Below are 17956 nucleotides of genomic sequence, written 5' to 3'. Positions count from 1 at the left end.
GAGGGAGAGAAGGCGTCCTCCAGGCAGCCACCTGCTCTGTGAAGTGGCTCTGTGGTTGGCTACAGGTGGCAGGCAGAGGACGCCTGGCCAGCAATGGGACGACGAGCTCCTGTTTTGAATTTCCAGCTCCTTTTCATTGCCAAGGATGTTTCATTTGTTTTGGTTTCCTTTTCAAGTAGTTTGACATTTTTGGCCACTTTTGTTGTTACCGTTACTAAGGGATTTATATGACAATGTGTGACAGGTGATGTCACAGTCATGACCAAAGGTGTCCACACATAGAGACCACAATGGCCGCTGCCCTCATCTATACTAATAAAAGGCAAAGCCCTCACTGACCGACTGACCGACTCACTCACTCATCACTAATTCTTCAACTTCCCGTGTGGGTAGAAGGCTGAGATTTGGCAGCTCATTCCTTACAGCTTACTTACAAAAGTTGGGCAGGTTTCATTTCGAAATTCTACGCGTAACGGTCATAACTGGAGCCTATTTTTTCGTCCATATACTGTAATAGACTGCAGCTCGATGGCCGCCTGAGGCGGAGTTGTGTCTCCCATCATCACGCCTCCCACGTAATTGAGTGCCTGCCCATATTAGGTAAATATTCGAGGGTCAAGGACTGTGCTTAGCATATTCATAAGTAAAAATACCGGAATCACAAACTGATGTTAATTATATTTGGTCCATGAATACTTAATAATTCCAAATAGTCTGTCCGCTTCCTTTCATAGCTTTTCTGATGGTTGTGCTGCTTCCAGGCATGTAGTTTCACATTTAACCAATCACATTTCAGCCATCATTTGTTGCCAGGCAGAGAGGACTTTACAATCCGTTGTGCAGGCACTCTAACACAGAATAAATGTCGATTAACCTGTTGCTTCAACCAATCAGATGTTGACTTGGTGTTAGTACGGCCCTCTAGCAGGCGTACGGCGACGTCACCATATTCAGACCCATTGATTGGATAGAAGCCGCAGGTTCGATTTTCAGCATTAGCTTCGATGGCGATAGAAAGGGACTTTTGGTGGAACTGAGGCTCACGGATAATCCGTACAACAGAGTGACTGAACTGTTTTTGAAGAGAGGAGGATGGATTTTGTTTACAAATAATCCGAATTTTTGGTGAGTAAAATGTTGCGATTTTCCTAAATAATAGTGCAAGTTTGAGTTATTATTTATGTTTTTTGTGTGTGTCGCGGCTGTGGCTGCAGTAGAGAGGAACTTGTTGACCCCCGGTTTGTCTGTTCAATAAAGGCATTTATTGTGGCTACAGGAGTTATCTACGATGCAGTGGCTCTTTAAACTGTATTTCTGCATATTAAGATGGTTTTTATAACCATAAATTAGTTTTTGAGGGGCGGGTTGATTCAGACGGAGCAGTACAGAAGGCCTAGGTGTGAGATGCATGGCCTGCCAATGGACCAGATGATACGTAAATTTAATGAACATTACAACCTGAAAATAAACAAAACTGTAGAGAGGCCCATGATTAAATGAATAGTAAAAAAGTAAGAGCGAAGCGACGGTGACTTATTGAGGCAGGCAGGCCAGAGCACAACAGCACGGGGCTCGATGTAGTATGCGTTATGTTGATCTAAAATGTGCGCTCAGATTCGAAAAAAGTTCTATTTGGATACAAGTAGGTTTTATTTAGTCGACAGAAATCTCTTTGGTAGGAATGCAAGTTGAATTTAGTCTTTACATTTCTATGGTGAAGAAAATTTATGCCATGACAACTAAATTCAACTTACATTCCTACCAAAGAGATTTCTGTCGAGTAAAAAATGACTTATATTTAAAACTAGCAAAATACCTGCACTTCACAGCAGAGAAGTAGTGTGTTAAAGAAGTAATGAAAAAGAAAAGGAAACATTTTGAAAATAACGTAACATGATTGTCAATGGAATTGTTTTGTCACTGTTGTGAGTGATGAGTGTTGCTGTCATATATATATATATACACACACATACTGTACACACATACACATTATATATATATATATATATCTATATTTATCTATATCTATCTATCTGTATATCTATATATCTGTATATATATATATATATATATATATATATATATATACACACATACACACACACACATTATATCTATATCTATATATATACAGTATATATAGCAAAATACCTGCGCTTCGTAGTGGCGAAGTACTGCCTTAAATTTTTTATTAAGAAGAAAATTAAACCTTTTAAACTGAGGTAAAATATCCCACTAATTACTTGTGAAGGATCTCTTTGTATGCCACGTTGTCAGTTCGGCCCTCCGGTTGTAATCTGACCAAGCTGTGCGCTGAGCTTACTCTTGAGCATGTAACGTACAGTCGGCCATGTGAACAGTAATCTTGTCTCAAATCTCACAGCTTGGATTGCTGCTGTCGTAATCGGTTTGAGTTTCATGGTTTGTTTCAATGACGACAGTATTTGTAGGACTTGTGTTGAAGTGACATTCGGCATCTGTCAAGCGTTGTAAGCACACAACTGGTTTCATCGATAACTTCACATCCAGCTTTTGAGAGTTTAAACATTCAGAAACATCAAAGTGTCCACTACTGAAATCGTCACCTGTCAATCTAAGATGTTTAAGAGGCATTGGCGGTTGTCCAAAGGTGTAAAATATTTGGCCATTTCAGTACACTTGAAAGCGACAACCGAACAACTCACATGCAGATCCACAGGTGAAGGGCTTAAGCATTTGACTCTTCTAGTGCTCCTGTGTAGTCTAATTATCTCCTGTACGTCATCAGTCCACACCTTGAACCTGTCCAGTCATTCAATACAGAAGACACAATGGATATCAAGAGTGAGCCTGATATGGCCGTGCAATATGTAACACAGAGAATGGAAAAGGCAGGTGGCATCTCTGGGCATGGACACCACTCGGTAAGTGACAGTTCTTTGATCGTTGGTGATCACCTCGATAGACATGTTAATGGGGGTACGGTTGGAATGATAAAGGAAATGGGGACCTGAACAATGTAAAGTAAGTCTAAAATACCTACACAATAACTATAATCATAATAAATGAACAGTAAAACAGCGGAGAAGCCGTGGATTAAATAAAAAGGCCGTAGTTATCAGCAGGGAGACGTGAATCCCGTGGCGAAGCAAGGAAGGGAATGTAGAGACCGGAGTGACAGACGGCCTTAAATAGGCAGGCAGCTAACAACATGGGAGGCGTTGGGATGGGGGACTCAACGCCGCCTCACACGGTGACCGAGCTGCAGGCTATGGACGTATATAAGTACGTAAGTAGGATTCAGTTAGCGCTGGGAACCCGTGTACCAAATTTCTTGAAGATGGGCCCATAAGTAACAAAGACCATTGGAAAGTTCAATATGGCGGCCAACAGTGGCGTCATACCACCGACATAAGTACCAAATTTCAGCCTTCTACCTACACGGGAGGTTGGAGAATTAGTGATGAGTGAGTGAGTGAGTGAGTGAGTGAGTCAGTAAGGGCTTGGCCTTTTATTAGTGTAGATTTAAATAGAACTTGAACAGATACGATAGTTCATAATACCCACACAGCACTAAGTGCACGTAAGATTACGAGTCACCCGTTTTAACAAGCAGCGTATTGCACTGATACAAAATAGCCTGCTTATTTAATTATTTAAGAATGGATAAATAAATTAAGAATTTGTACAAATAATGTTTTTCTGTTTTCTTCCTCGATCGATTCTGGCACCCCCAGCTACAGCTGCTCGCACCACAAAAGGTGTAGTGTGCATACATACATGAAAATATGTAGATATATGTGTGTGTGAATATCTGACAGCAACACTCACAACAGTCACAAAACAATTACATTGACAATCAGGTTACGTTATTTTCAAAATGTTTCCTTTTCTTTTTCATTACTTCTTTAACACACTACTTCTAGGCTGCGAAGCGCGGGTATTTGGCTAGTAAATAAATAAATTCAAGCACAACAACATGCGGTGCAATGAAAGAACTCAGCTTTATAGACATCTGCTGCTGATCTCATTTCAAGTAAATTCGATTTATTTATTTATTTATTTATTTATTTATGTATGTGCTACCCATCTAAGATCTGTTGAAACTCAAATAATCAATGTGGCCGTCACATTTGCAGGGCGCCATCTATTGGAATGTACTTAGTCATCCATGCATTAATGAAATGCAGTACATTTGTCATTCCAACAGATGGCGCATCACAAACATTTGTCAGGTAAAATGCCTTACTACAAATGTTTGTGATGCGCCATCTGTTGGAATGACAAAAATATGTCTGTGATGTATGCCATTTGGTAAGGGATTTGTAAATGAAGTGTGTCACCTTTTGGAAACTAAGGTGGAGCTGCAAGCATTAATTCATTCATTAAAAATGATCTGCTCATCAGGCAACGTGTGGCCCGTCATCTGACTTTCACTGTGTGTTGACTCCTGACAATCCTATGGCCAGTACTGCCATCTATTATATAGTGCCTTTCAGCTCTGTCAACGTAGATGGCGCCTTTTCTGTCTATCAATGTATTTCTTCTTCTATTTGTTTGCCAATCAAAAAGCAGGTCTGTGTTCTAATAATTGTCATGGCATTGGGGACAGGTGACATGTTACACATTAGTCAGACAGGAAGGTAAGAGTTTCACTGGAATCTGCATCCATGAAAATATGTCGGACAACAAATACTGCAGCTCTGGAACACAAAACACGCAGAAGGAGATGGTCAGCTGAGCTCAACATACTGTCACCCACTGTCACACAGTATACATAGGTGGGTCCAGGGTGGTGATGTGATGCCACTCAAGAGCCTGAGTTGCATGGTAATGGTGCCTACCCTGAGGTTTTCTTTTGACTCTTCAGCCATTGTATACAAAACATAAAACTGACCATCAAAAGTGACCAGGAAACGGCAGCATGAGGGGAAACAATGAGAAAGAAGGGAACCCTGGCACAATAATCACCCAGTGCCACCCATCGCTCTCATTAACACTTTCTTCATGTCTGTTTTCAAATGAGACGACACCAAACCTCCACACAGCCATTAACACCACCGTCCACAGGAGATCACGGAGCAGACGTACCTGAATGGGGGGCCACAAGCTGGTACAGCGGGCGGATCAGCAGTCAGCACAGGCAAAGGGACAGTCGAGGACGTCAGCCACACACTCTACTGCTCCTGCTTTACCAACTGGAAAGACAAACAGCGGGCTGGAGTGGGCTTAGAAAAAGAGAGCGGAGATTAGAACTTCAAAACAGAAAGGCGTCACGTCGGGGGGGGCACTGGGGGGCACCGGGGTTGGGTGGGACTGTGAGGGCCAGAAAAGGACGGATTAGCAGGCCAGATGACTACCAAATCTATCTATCTATCTATCTATCATATAGTGCCTTTCACTTCTATCTATCTATCTATCTATCTATCATATAGTGCCTTTCACTTCTATCTATCTATCTATCTATCTATCTATCTCTCTGTCAGTCATATAGCGCCTGATGGTTTCTTCTGACTTTCCATGCCTTCTGCTCAGTGTCAGTATCTGTATCAGTACAACTACTGGTCAGAGACACCTAGTGGACAGTAGAGGAAGTGCATTTAGAGTTACAATTCTAAAGTCGTCCATTCGGCTCTTGAGATGGACACTTGCAGCGTTTCCGAGCCGCCTGGGACCCTTTAGTCATCCTGATGAGTTGTCGTCAGTCGTTTTTCTCGTCTCAGACACACTAATGTCATTCCACACATCATTGCTGACCCCTCAAGTTTCAGACGTCCTCGTTCTTGGTTGGAGAGCGGCTGACAGTGACAGTGTTGACTCCTGAGACACACACACTGCTTGTTAGGCGCCGCTCCATGTGCTTCATCTCGTGGTGTCGGCTCCTCATCGGATTTCTCTTTTCGTTGTGACTGTTGAGTCCTCGCAGCTCCAATCCAGTGCTATCATTGTCACTCATTTTCAAGGACAGATAAGCTGCCATAATAATATTAATACCACTAATAATAATACTATGTCATTATTCTGTACAGTGCCTTTCACAGCAAGCTTTTCCTGCTATACCCGAGACAAGAAGATGGTGACGTTTGAAAATCAGTGTTCAGCAGGAGTAAACACACTGAATGCCGAAAGGGGGCACTGGACAGCGCCACCTGCTGTAGACAATGTCGCACACCCACATAAATTCCAACAGAAAGCAACCAAAGTAATAAAGGCAAATGAAGCACAGAAGTCATTAAGTAAACCAACAGAACTTCAAAGTAGTCCAGCGTCCCTCACAGCTTGGCACTGCCTGGCACCCAAGTACTGTTGGGATAGATGCCAAACTCCCTGACTGTGTCTTGGAAAAAGTGGGATTTGGAGAAGTGAATGAATGTATCAGTGAATGAGAAGTTCAGCTTTGGACACATCAAATTCCTGACACCATAGAGAAGCGCCAACCCATCTGGAGCTGCCCGCTGACTGTCCAGTTGCCCGCCACACAGCTGTCTCTTTTTCGTTCACACTCCATTTTCGTCAGTCCATCCTGTCATAGGGTCTCTGGCAGGTGAAGCCCCATAATGACTTCCAGACAAGAGCTCCCTCTAATGACAGTGGGTGTTAATGCACTATCACTCTCAGCCTGGGTGCCTCCTTCTTGTGCCTGCTGAGTATTGACTTTAAGGGCACCATTCCCAATAGAAGTGCATACGTCCCCCTGGAGATCATGCAGAGGAGCTGCCCAGAAGGTGGGCATTCTGAGAATTCATCGGTTTGCATGGCAGTAGAGATGCCCGTGTGGCGACTTGACTGCACATTTGTACTCGGGTGGACACTGACCTCTGACATGGCTTGGCGGTCACTCCTGTGCTTTTATATAACACCTTTGGCAGAGTCCCTTTCACAAAAACAGTGCCAGCCTCTCCATACTGCTGTGACTGGAGCACCTCATGACCTTGTGTTGGTTTATAGCGCCTTTCTAAGGGTGGTACATAAGTACAGCACAATGGTCTTCATATTGGTGGGTGACTTGCTCAGAGTGATGCAGGGGGTCTGTGTTTGCGCGGTTATATAATGCCTTTCAGATCAAACATCACTCCAGGTTTTTTTCCAGGAATGGCCCTCCTGATCACATGTGTCCTCAGGGTGGGTGCTGTCAAGGAGGTGGTTCACTGGAAATCAGTATGGAGATTCTACATGCTTTATATAGCGCCTTTCAAAGTGTTGGAAATCTTTACAGGTAGAGTACTGATGGTGCCACATGTGTGCAAAGTGAACTCAAGTCACAAACTGCCAAGCCATAAGAAGTAAGAAAGTGGGCACCATGTCTGACTTGTTCATGTGAGGGCCCTGCAGGCCTGGACTGAGGTGGGCTTTGGGAAGTCCATGTTAAGCTTCGTCCCTTTCCTGCTGGTCACCTCTCATTATTTTACATGATAAGGCTCTGAGTGGTGGTGGTGGTGGTCCAGTCCTGTCACCTACAGGGGGCTCTTTTAATTTTGGGTCCCTCTGGTGAGCCGCATCTGATTGGCAGGCCAACTCAATGGACCAGCTCTCCAGACTTCCTTCATTCAGGTGGCCAACTGTAGAAATCAAATGTGACAAATCGTGACACTCACACCACGAGTCAGCAGAGAGCCTGTAACCTGCTAATGTCATATAGCGCCATTCAGAATGAATGCCATCCTTTCCAGGTGTGACCTCACGTTTTTTATATTTTCACAGCGTGATTGGTGGGCAGTGAAGTGACTCACCTGGGTATACCCAGAACTGTGATGCTGGTCTATAGAGCGTCTTACAGGGAGAATGGCACATGACAGGTGTAATGGAAATGGCTTCATATTTTTACTTGGTGACGTCTATCAGCAAAGTGACTCACTCAGGTAAACTCAGCGTAGCAGAGGTGACAGCTAATGATGAGGGTTGTGATGTCATATAGCGCCTTTCAGTGTGAATGGCATCCTTAGGTACTTTACAAATATAATAGAAATGTTTCCTCACTACTTCAGTGTGAGCCCTGATGGTGTGGGGACTCCCTTGGGGACACTTAGCAAATCCCTGGAAAGAACAACCTCGGCAGCCTTCTAAAGTTATATAGCGCCTTTCAGAAGGAATGACACGCCTAAGGCACTTGACATGTGTAATGGACGTGTTTCCATATTTTTACTGTGTAAGCTCTGGTGATGACATGACTTACTCAGGTGGAGGTAAAGGCTCACTGAACATGCCTGGGTGTGCTGTTATATAGCGCCTTTCAGAGTATATGGCACCCTAAAGTACCGTACAGGGTTAGTGGAGCCGTCGTCACCTTTCTACAATGGGAGCTCAGGTAGTGAAGTCACCTCTATGATGAGCCATTAGTTAAAAACAACTAAATTTGCAGTATAAGTGACAGACAATAAAGGTAATAACTTTATTCATTCTTGGGAAAGGCGCTATATAAACACAATATACTATTATTAGTGGTAGGATTATTACATTGGGAGTCCTGCTATTGAATACACTCAGTCGACTCAAATCAATAATTAATGGTGACGGTTAATCCAGAAACCTCGAGATGGTATATAGCGCCTTTCAGTGAGAATGTCACCCTAACCCACTTTAGAGTTATAATGAACAACACAGTAATTATAATAACAAGGAGGAATAATGATCACATCCCATTTAATGCGTACCAGCATTCAACTAGGGGTTAATGGTGAGGACTAAATGTGCTGCCTTGTGATGTTATATAGCGCCTTTCACAATGAATGCCACCCTAGAGCACTTTAGTGGTACAACTAAACTGTTCTCACATTATTCATTGCTGAGCTCTGGCACTGGAAATTAGTGGTGAAGACTAAGAGAGGCGGCATGGTGGCGCAGTGGGTAGCACTGCTGCCTCGCAGTTAGGGGACCTGGGATCGCTTCCTGGGTCCTCCCTGTGTGGAGTTTGCATGATCTCCCCGTGTGTGCGTGGGTTTCCTCCCACAGTCCAAAGACATGGTGGATTGGCGATTCTAAATTGGCCCTAGTTTGTGTGTGTCCTGTGGTGGGTTGGCACCCTGCCCAGGATTGGTGATTGGCTCCAGCAGACCCCAGTGTTTGGATGCAGCAGGTTGGAAAATGGATGGACTAATTCAGTGACCCTGTGATGTTATATAGCGCCTTCCAGTGTGAATGCTAATCATTTTAAAGGTATACTGAATCTATGTTCACATCTGACATGAGTTCTGGCATTTTAATGAGTGATTCGGTTCACACTCGGCCTTGTAATGTTATATAGCGCCTTTCACAATGAATGCCACCCTAAAGCACCTTAGTGGTACAATTAAACTGTTCTCACATTCTTCATTGGTGAGCTCTGGCACTGAAATGACTCACTCAGTTAACACTGGACATCAGTGGTGAAGACCAATTTGGTGACCCTCTGATGTTATATAGCGCCTTTCAGCGTGAATGCCTATCTATCACATTGTAGCGGATTGATGAACCCAGTTACACATCTTAAATGATGAGCTCTGGCATTGAGATGGCTGAGTTAGATCATACTAGGAATTAGTGCCAAGGACTAAATGATCAGGATTTGGACGTTATATAGTGCCTTTCAGTGTGAATGCCACTCTTTTAAAGGTATGATGGACATTTTTGTCACGTCTTACGTGATAAACTCTGGTGTTTAAATGAGTGATTTGGTTCACACTCGGACTAACGTGTCATCGTGTGATGTTATATAGCGCCTTTCCCAATGAATGCCCCCCATAAACACTTCAGAGATATGATATATACTGTATATTTTTCACATTCTTCATTGGTGAGACCTGCCATTAAAATGCCTTGCTCGGCTCATACTGATAATTAGCGGTGATGACTAACCCAGCAGGCGTGTGGTGTTATAGGGCACCCTTTGTGATGAGTGCCACCCTAAAGCCATTGAGAGTTGTAATAATAAAACTCACATTCTCACTGAAGTGACTCACTCAGCTTAGGCTGCAATTAGTGGTGAAGACTAATTGAGAAAGCAGGTGATGGCATATAGCGCCTTTCAGCATCAATGATGTTTTAGATTTCCATTGAGTGAAGCTTCACCTCGTACACGATGAGCTCTGGCGTCTAAATGCCTGACTTGGTCCACTCTTGTCACGTTATATAGCGCCTTTCAGCTTGGGACTGTCACCTTAAGACTAATTTCAGGTGTGGTGGTGTGTTTTATTTTTATATTTCCACAATGTGTGCTCTAATATTAAAGTGACTCAAGCGGATCACAGGTTCTTATATAGCGCCTTTCAGTATACTCACTTTAGGGGTACAATGGAGTCATTTGTGCCTTTCTGCATTTTAAGTGTCTTATTTAATTGAGTCAGTGGTGGGCTTGCGCTGTGTTTTACCGTTTAACCTTTTAACCACTAGGGGGCCCCACGGCTTGTCCAGGCCAGCACTGGGGTCTTACTAGCCGGCTGAGCCCCTCCTCAGTTATACCCAGTGGTGTTGTGTAATTGTCACACTTGAATCCTAATCTTTTCAGGCCGTGCTCGATAACACTGAGGGGGGAGCACTGAGCCCATTCAAGTGTATCTGATTCCCGTCGTCCGATCCAAGTGCTCGGCTCACAATTCCGACTTTTCTCTTTGCTATTTTCTCCTGTTGACTTTTTCATCAATGAAAGAAAGGCTCAATAAACAACTCCATTGCTGTGCCTCACGTCCCAAGGGTTGCATTGAGCAACTGGTGGAGCCCCGCCGGGCTGATGTGGTGCAGACGGGCACTCCCGGGCGGGTGAATTCCCACAACACGACCCCGAGTGCCTCTCACTGAGCAGGAATTTAGTCAGCCTCACCGCCGTCAGCCCCTCAGGACGTCCAAACACATGAGGGCTGACAGGCAGCGACTTGGAGAAGCCCTCAAACACGCAGCTTCACCTGAGCTCACCTGAGGGAGCCTGCAGGTGAAGTCGGGCCCGACAGGCAGCCTGAGGACTCTGCTTTGGGATTTCAGTTGGGACAAAACAACGAGGGGTCAACGAAGCCCTCTGGGCCTCGAATGTCCTGCTTGTGGCGAAGGAGCGCAGTGATGACCGCTGGCCAGACCTCCAGAGCCGGACAGGGCCTTGGGTCACATTCAGGTTTAGTTAAGGACCCCCAGTGGACTGTAAAGCACCGGAATGGCAGTGTCAGTCACCTTGCCTGCTGTTGTCCCACCTGCAGATATTTGGAAACAGAAGCACCCACAGTGTAAAGATGGCATTCATAGACAGGGCACCATATGAAGTCCCAAGGGGGCTGGTCCAGTCGCCATCTTGGTGTTGCCACAATAAAAACAACAGAGACTGCTGCGCTCTGACGGTGTAAAGGCTGGCGTTGGTGTTCACAGAAGGCGCTATATAACGTTCATAGGGTGCCAGTTCATTTGGCTCCCCTGACTCTCACTGGGCCACTGTGTCTGCCGGTGCTCCCACTGTAGAAACTGACCAGTTAGAGGCCAGGCGTGGTGTTGGGGGATATGGAAAGGCGCTATATTAAACCACCATCTGTGGAAATCACTTCATCACTTCATCTGTTGGCGCTCCAACTGTTGAAATACAGGAAATAAATGTGCCCACTGCATACAGGGGATTGGCCGTGGCATTGGGGCATATGGAAAGGCGCTCTATGAAGGTGCAGGTTCAACGTCCAGCTCTCTTTGTTTTCAGTTTCAAGGCTGGTGTCACAACACAAACTGGCGCAGCCTGGGGGTCTAGGGCTGGGAGGTAGGTCACGTGAGAAGGCGCTATATACAATTCCCAGTGACTGTCTGTGACTGGTCACTTTACCTGCTGGTGCTCTAGCTGTTGAAATGCAATAAGATGTTGTACTCTCTGATGTCATTGGGGTCCAGACATGGTGTTAAGGTTATGGAAAGGCGCTATATAACATCACAAATCAGTCTACCACTTCATCTGTTGGTTCTCCAGCTGTACAGATACAGCAAAGAGACGTACCCAGTGTTTACAGAGGGGCATAATATTAGGGCATATGCAAAGGTGCCATATGAAATCCCCAGGGTGCGGGTTCAGTCACCACCCCTGATTCTCAATGTTTCACTTTCCCCAGTGATGTGGCAACAGAAGAAATTCAGGAAATATAAAACGTACCCCCTGAATACAGGACACCTGATGTGGCGCTATATGAAGTCCCCAGGGTGCAAGTCCAATCGCCATCTCTGTCCCCGAGTGAATCACTCGACGTGTCTAAAATAAATGAAAGGATGTCCTGCGTGTGAAGCGGCGAGTGAGGTGCACTCCGGTAGGTGAGCCCTTTCAAGTGACCCATTGGCGGGTTTTTTGTGACGTCATTTAAAAAGAGCCTGACATTACACGTCACTGTGTCATCTCTTGTCCCGCCAATGTAAAAGTCTTATTATGCCTGATAAAAATGACGTGATTTCAAGGAGTGTGTGTGAAGTACCCCCGAGGTAATCGGTGGTCCCGAATAGCGAAATGTCACGCGGGCACAAAAGCAAATGCAAGTTCAAAAAATCCAGAGACCACCTGCACAGAGCTATTTGAGACGCCAAGATTTAAATAGGAAGGTCATTGCGCTACTCCTGACGCTCAGAGGATGTGGCAGGGCGAGGGAAACAACACAGAGAGCGAAGCAGAGGGTCGACCACTGACAGCCACTTCTCTCCTGATGAGTCTGACGAACGCTAACACCCAGTCAGTGGGCAGGAATTGGGCTAATGAGGGGCTCAGTGCCCCCGTTCACAGTATCACCCGTGATGTGGAAAAGTCTCCGAGGAGGATAAACGCCTGGAAGGCAGCCAGCCCTGATAACAGCACTGAGCGAGCCCTCAAAGCTTGTGCTGCAGCCCTGACTGATGTTCTGGGTGACATACGGACCCTAAAAGCCTAATGCAAGTCACAAACCCCACCTGCCACAAAACAAATCCAATGTATTATTATTAGTATTATTAATGAGCATTAACTTAACAATAATTTAACCCTAATTAACATTTAATTTAAAATGAATGAATTAATAATAATATATAAAAATACATGACTATTAAATGAAATATTAATGAATATATTAATTCATATTGCATTTAATAAATTAACACTGCCAAAAGGAGCAAAGCTAACTTAATGCCGATGGGCCCGCTGCACGGACTCCTATAGTGATGCCACCCTTCGAGGTGCCACATTCATACATTCACACCTGGCATGACGGACCCCCTGCAGTTTGCACAAAGACCACGCAGGTGGACAGAGGACGCAGTTGGCACAGCAGCACATATTATTATAGTTCTCACACACCTGGAGAACATTATGCCCGACTGCACTTTATTAAACACTGTGATGCCAGCTAAGTTCACCAACATGCCCTCCTCCACTCTGAGTGTGCCACCTGCTCTCGGTGACAGAGTTCCGGACTTTTAACAGGCAGACCCCAGGAACCTCACAAGGATGTGTCTCGAGTCCCCCTACGTACCCGCTCTTCACTCAGGACTGTGTCACTTCCCACCGTCACTGGACCGATGCCCGGGGGTGACGAGTCAGCGTACAGGATGGAGGTGGCCGTCCTTGTGAAGTGCGGTCAGCACAGTAAGGTCTTTCCTAACAGCCGTGAAACAAAGGAGATGATTAATTGACACACGGAAGGAGAAAGGTCATTGTCCGTTGGAGAGGTTGAGGTGGAGCGAGTGGCCACATCACAGACCTGGTGGGGACAGCCTGGCAGAGTTTGTGTTGTCTGAGATGGCTGAGGAAGTATGGCATGCCAAGCAGCGACCTCATCAACTTCTACAATTGACAGTCTGGTGGAGGGACAGCACAGCACGAGACCCCAAAGCTCTACAGCAGGTGGTGACATTGGCACCAGATATCATCTGAATGGCACTCCCTGCACTGCAGGACGTCCATAACAGCAGAGCTCTCAGGAGGGCCCTTAACGTCCTCAAGGACGCAAGTCACCCACAAAGTGACCATCAGGGAGACACCGCAAGGGCACAGCAGCGAGGACATCAATGCGTTCTGCCATCAGGCTTGGAGATCTTGAGGCCATCTTGAGACCACAGACCTGCAGAGCTCACACTGAATCGTCGATTCGTTTGCGGGTCCCCTCGGACTTCTAAGTGTTTTAGTGGACTCGCCGGACTCGCCGATTTTCGATGTCCTGATGACGTAAGACGGTAACGGTGAAGTTGAAATGCGCACTTCTGAAGAAGACAAATCCCGCTATTTGACGAAGCGCACCCCTCGTCGCAGTTCTGAGCGGCACCTTGGAATGTCGTAGGCGGGCGGGAAGCGACAATGCGACAGTACGACGGGGACAGGCCGGCGGAATTAACACGGAAGCCTCTTCTTTAAGGCCTATAGCGGGCGGCTTTTACTCGTTCCTGTTTCATTTCCTTTAAGCGTCTTCCGTTTTTTAAGGGTGCCATCTTTCATTGCCTTTTCTCCAGAGGTTTTCCATTAACGCGTTACAAAGTTAAACACTACATGTAATTTTTTTTTTGTGAACGGCACTCAGAATGCGAAACGGCAGCTTTGCGCTGCTGAGGACACCTGCTGGAGACTTCTGAGAACTGCAGCGTGAGGTAGAAAAAGAAGACGTTCGCGAGCAAAGCGTCCCCTATCGACCCTGCAGTCACCGAGTTGAAGACCCCGGGGGAATGAGCCAGAATACTGGACCACCGTCAATTCAGTTCATATTCTCCATTTTCACAATCAGCTTTAAGAACGTCCATCTTGCAAACCCACTAACCCCGAGCAGAGTCACAGGGCACAAGGCAGGAGCAACACCTGAACGAGGCGCCAGTCCATCTCAGGGCGAGCACACACACACACACACAACGTCACCCACCAGCCCACCTAACCATTCGGACCACCAAACGGAAACACTGCATGCAAACTCCATGCTGGGAGCCCCCACGACACAAACCTTACTGCAAAATGGCAGCGCGACCCCCGTGCCACTGTGTGAGAATAGAAGGAACACAACGATTGCATTTTTAGTCTGCTTCATGGAGCAAATCATTTAGCACCTCGGGATCTTTAATCCTTTAAAAAGTTTTCCATTTCACGTTTACGGTTCTCGTTGTTGGCTGACATTCCCTGAAGACATCTGTCCAGCTTTCTGTCATATCTGCGCCCCCATTTAATATCCACTGTGTGGGCAGGCGTACCAAAGTCTGGCCCCCATTATCCACCTAAATAAAAGGACAGGTGGCAGAGTGTCTGTGTATCTGGGTGTCTCTGCAATTCCAACAGATGGCGCATCACACACATGTTCACTGCATTTACAAATCCCATAGCAAATGAGACATAACAGAAATGTTTGTGTTGCATTTGTCATTCCAACAGATGGCACGTCGCAAATATTTGTAGTAATGCATTTAATCATTGCAAAATGCTTGTGATGCACCATCTGTTGGAATGACAAATGCAGTACATTTTATTACTACATGCCTTACCAAATACATTCCCACAGGTGGTGCACTGCAAATGATAATGCTGAATACGCTGAGGTCTACATTGACTATTTAGAGTCCACCCCATCTTAGATGGGCAGCACAGCCCGTTGAATATAATGAGGCACCCACAGGATCCTGGGGAGTTGTGGAACAATAAGGGTAAAAAAGGCTGGATGGGGGCCCCTGGTGGGCAAAACTCTCTAGCGGTGGGGGCTCCTGGTAGACCATAGCGGCTGAAAGTCCATGTGGCACAGGCTGAGAATGTTCAATCCACACTGATGACCACTTGGCACAAAACTCCCACCAGCACACCAGGTCAGTGGGGCAGCAGTACAAACACATGAGCCCGGTGTGGTGATGAGTTGCATGTTGAGGGTGCCACCCTAAGGTTTCTTCTCCTCAGTTTTCTTTTGACCCTTCAGCCATTGTGTACAAAGTCAAAGTGCAGCAATCAGGAAAACACAAAAATTAATCATCCACAGCCATCAAAAGTGACCTGGAAACAACATTATGAGGGGAAACGATGAGAAAGAACTGAAACCTGGCACAATAATCACCCAGTGCCACCCATCTCTCACTCGGACACTTTCTTCATGTCTGTTTTCAAATGAGACGACACCAAACCTCCACACAGCCATTAACACCACCGTCCACAGGAGCCCATGAAGCAGACGTACCTGAGCGGGGGGCCACAAGCCGGGACAGCGGGTGGGTCAGCAGTCAGCACAGGCAAAGGGACAGTCGAGGACGTCAGCTACACACTCTGCTGCTCCTGCTTCACCAACTGGAAAGACAAATGGCGGGCTGGAGTGGGCTTAGAAAAAGAGAGCGGAGATTAGAACTTCAAAACAGAAAGGCGTCACGTCGGGGGGGCACTGGGGGGCACGGGGGGTGGATGGGACTGTGAGGGCCAGAAAAGGACAGATTAGTAGGCCAGATGACAATATAGTGCCATTATAAGCTATTTATTATAGAGTGCCTTTCTTACCCATTTATTTATTAAATAGTGTGCTTTGTGTCAGTCTATTATATAGTGCCTGACCTGTCTGTCTATCAATCATATAGCGCCTTTCAAATCTAATTATAAAACAGGGCCTTTGATGGCTTTCTGCAGTATATTGTCCTATCTATCTATCTATCTATCTATCTATCTATCTATCTATCTATCTATCTATCTATCTATCTATCTATCTATCATATAGTGCCTTTCTATCTATCTATCTATCTGAAATGTCATCACAAATAATGAAATGAGGCCCCACTGTTGCCCCCTCGCTTGTCTGTTGTCACTCAGGGGTCTGCAGCTGAAGCTTTGGCAGATTCTGCTAATCATTAAAGGCGCTATATAAACCAGAGAGGGGTGTCTCCTCTAATTCACAATGACGGTTGTGGTCTCCAACGGCTAAATTCTGTTGTGGCGATGAGTGACGCCGAGTGGGTGGGTGCCTCCCTTGGCCCACATCTGCTCATCTTTGCCCTTCGTCTGCCTGTCCTTGGTCTTCTGCTTTTGTTTTTGGTTTCTTTTCACGTTTTTAGCCACAACAAGCAGATAAAGCTGAGGGGGCTTAGTCAGATCAGGAGCCGTGGTGGCCTACTGCAGATTTCAGCCCTCAGCTTTGGGGTCTGCACATCAGACGAGAGCGCCCCCTGGTGAATAAAGATGTGACACACAGGGGGTGGCCAGTGTCATTTGTCATTTGCATGTTCTCTCTGTGTCCCTTTCCCAGCTATTCCAGTTTCCTCCTATGTTCAGCTAATTGGCATGACAGACTGGCACCGTTTCCATGGTGGTTCAGATCTTTAATTTTTTTATGGGTCTTTTAACACTTAAATATTTATATTTTACAAGCTTTCTGTTAACACAAAATGTGAAGCCAGCGGTCATCTGGGAGGAGCGACCAGTAATGCACCCCAAACTCCTAACTGGCGCCTTGTCAAGGTGCTGGCAGTGAAAGGTGAGACCCGAAATGTCTGGATGAGAATATCATGGAGTCTGAGGGTCCAATAAGTGGTCAGCCATGGAGACAATCTGTCTTTATATAGCGCCTTTCTGTAGTCTGCCTTATACTTTTACTTCATGGGTAGACAATTGTTGTTATACAAGGTGACTGACATCAGGACTGAACTGGCATCCTGGTGGCATAAAGTGACAGACCTCAGGTGTTCAGCCGCACCTCAGATGACCAAGTTAAGAGGTCACCGAGTCCAGCTGTCCACTTCCACCGGTCAGTCAGCAGCCACAGCACAAGAAAGCAAAGCCTAAGAAGCTGGTCAGGCGGCCTCGGGTTCAAACTCTTTTGAGCTCCCTGCCCTGCCAGCTAATCAGTCTATCTAATCCAGCTAATATAGCGCCTTTCAAGAACACAGGAAAAAAGAGAACAGGAAAAGAAAGGGGGTCCATGGGTGGTAAAAACCCGCTGCACACCTCCAGAGTTTAAATCAGTGGCATCATGTGGGGGGTGTCAGGGGTTAAGCCCCTGTTATCTCACATCCAAAGCCTGTCATTGACATTTGACTCTCTTAGCTCTCGGGGGGCTCAGCTCATGACATCTGCTAATCCAACTCCAGTTGT

At 45.9% G+C, this 17956-nt stretch overlaps 1 protein-coding gene across 6 annotated transcripts in view; it reads right to left on the bottom strand.

Annotated features, from left to right (window-relative positions):
- The window catches only part of sparcl1 (SPARC-like 1), a 35876-nt gene extending 19715 nt beyond the window's left edge, over positions 1-16161 (bottom strand). For 3 of the 6 annotated variants that reach the window (XM_039752715.1, XM_039752716.1, XM_039752717.1), the window contains exon 1: positions 16062-16161. The gene's annotated coding sequence lies outside the window, so the exon portion shown is untranslated. Of the gene's footprint in view, positions 1-5070; positions 5208-16061 lie in introns of all 6 variants that reach the window. The other 3 variants (XM_039752712.1, XM_039752713.1, XM_039752714.1) reach the window with 2 other exon arrangements.
- Between the last annotated feature and the right edge of the window lie 1795 nt (positions 16162-17956).

Source organism: Polypterus senegalus, chromosome 4, assembly GCF_016835505.1.
Source record: "Polypterus senegalus isolate Bchr_013 chromosome 4, ASM1683550v1, whole genome shotgun sequence".
NCBI lineage: Eukaryota > Metazoa > Chordata > Cladistia > Polypteriformes > Polypteridae > Polypterus > Polypterus senegalus.
This window is presented reverse-complemented; position numbering and strand designations above follow the sequence as displayed.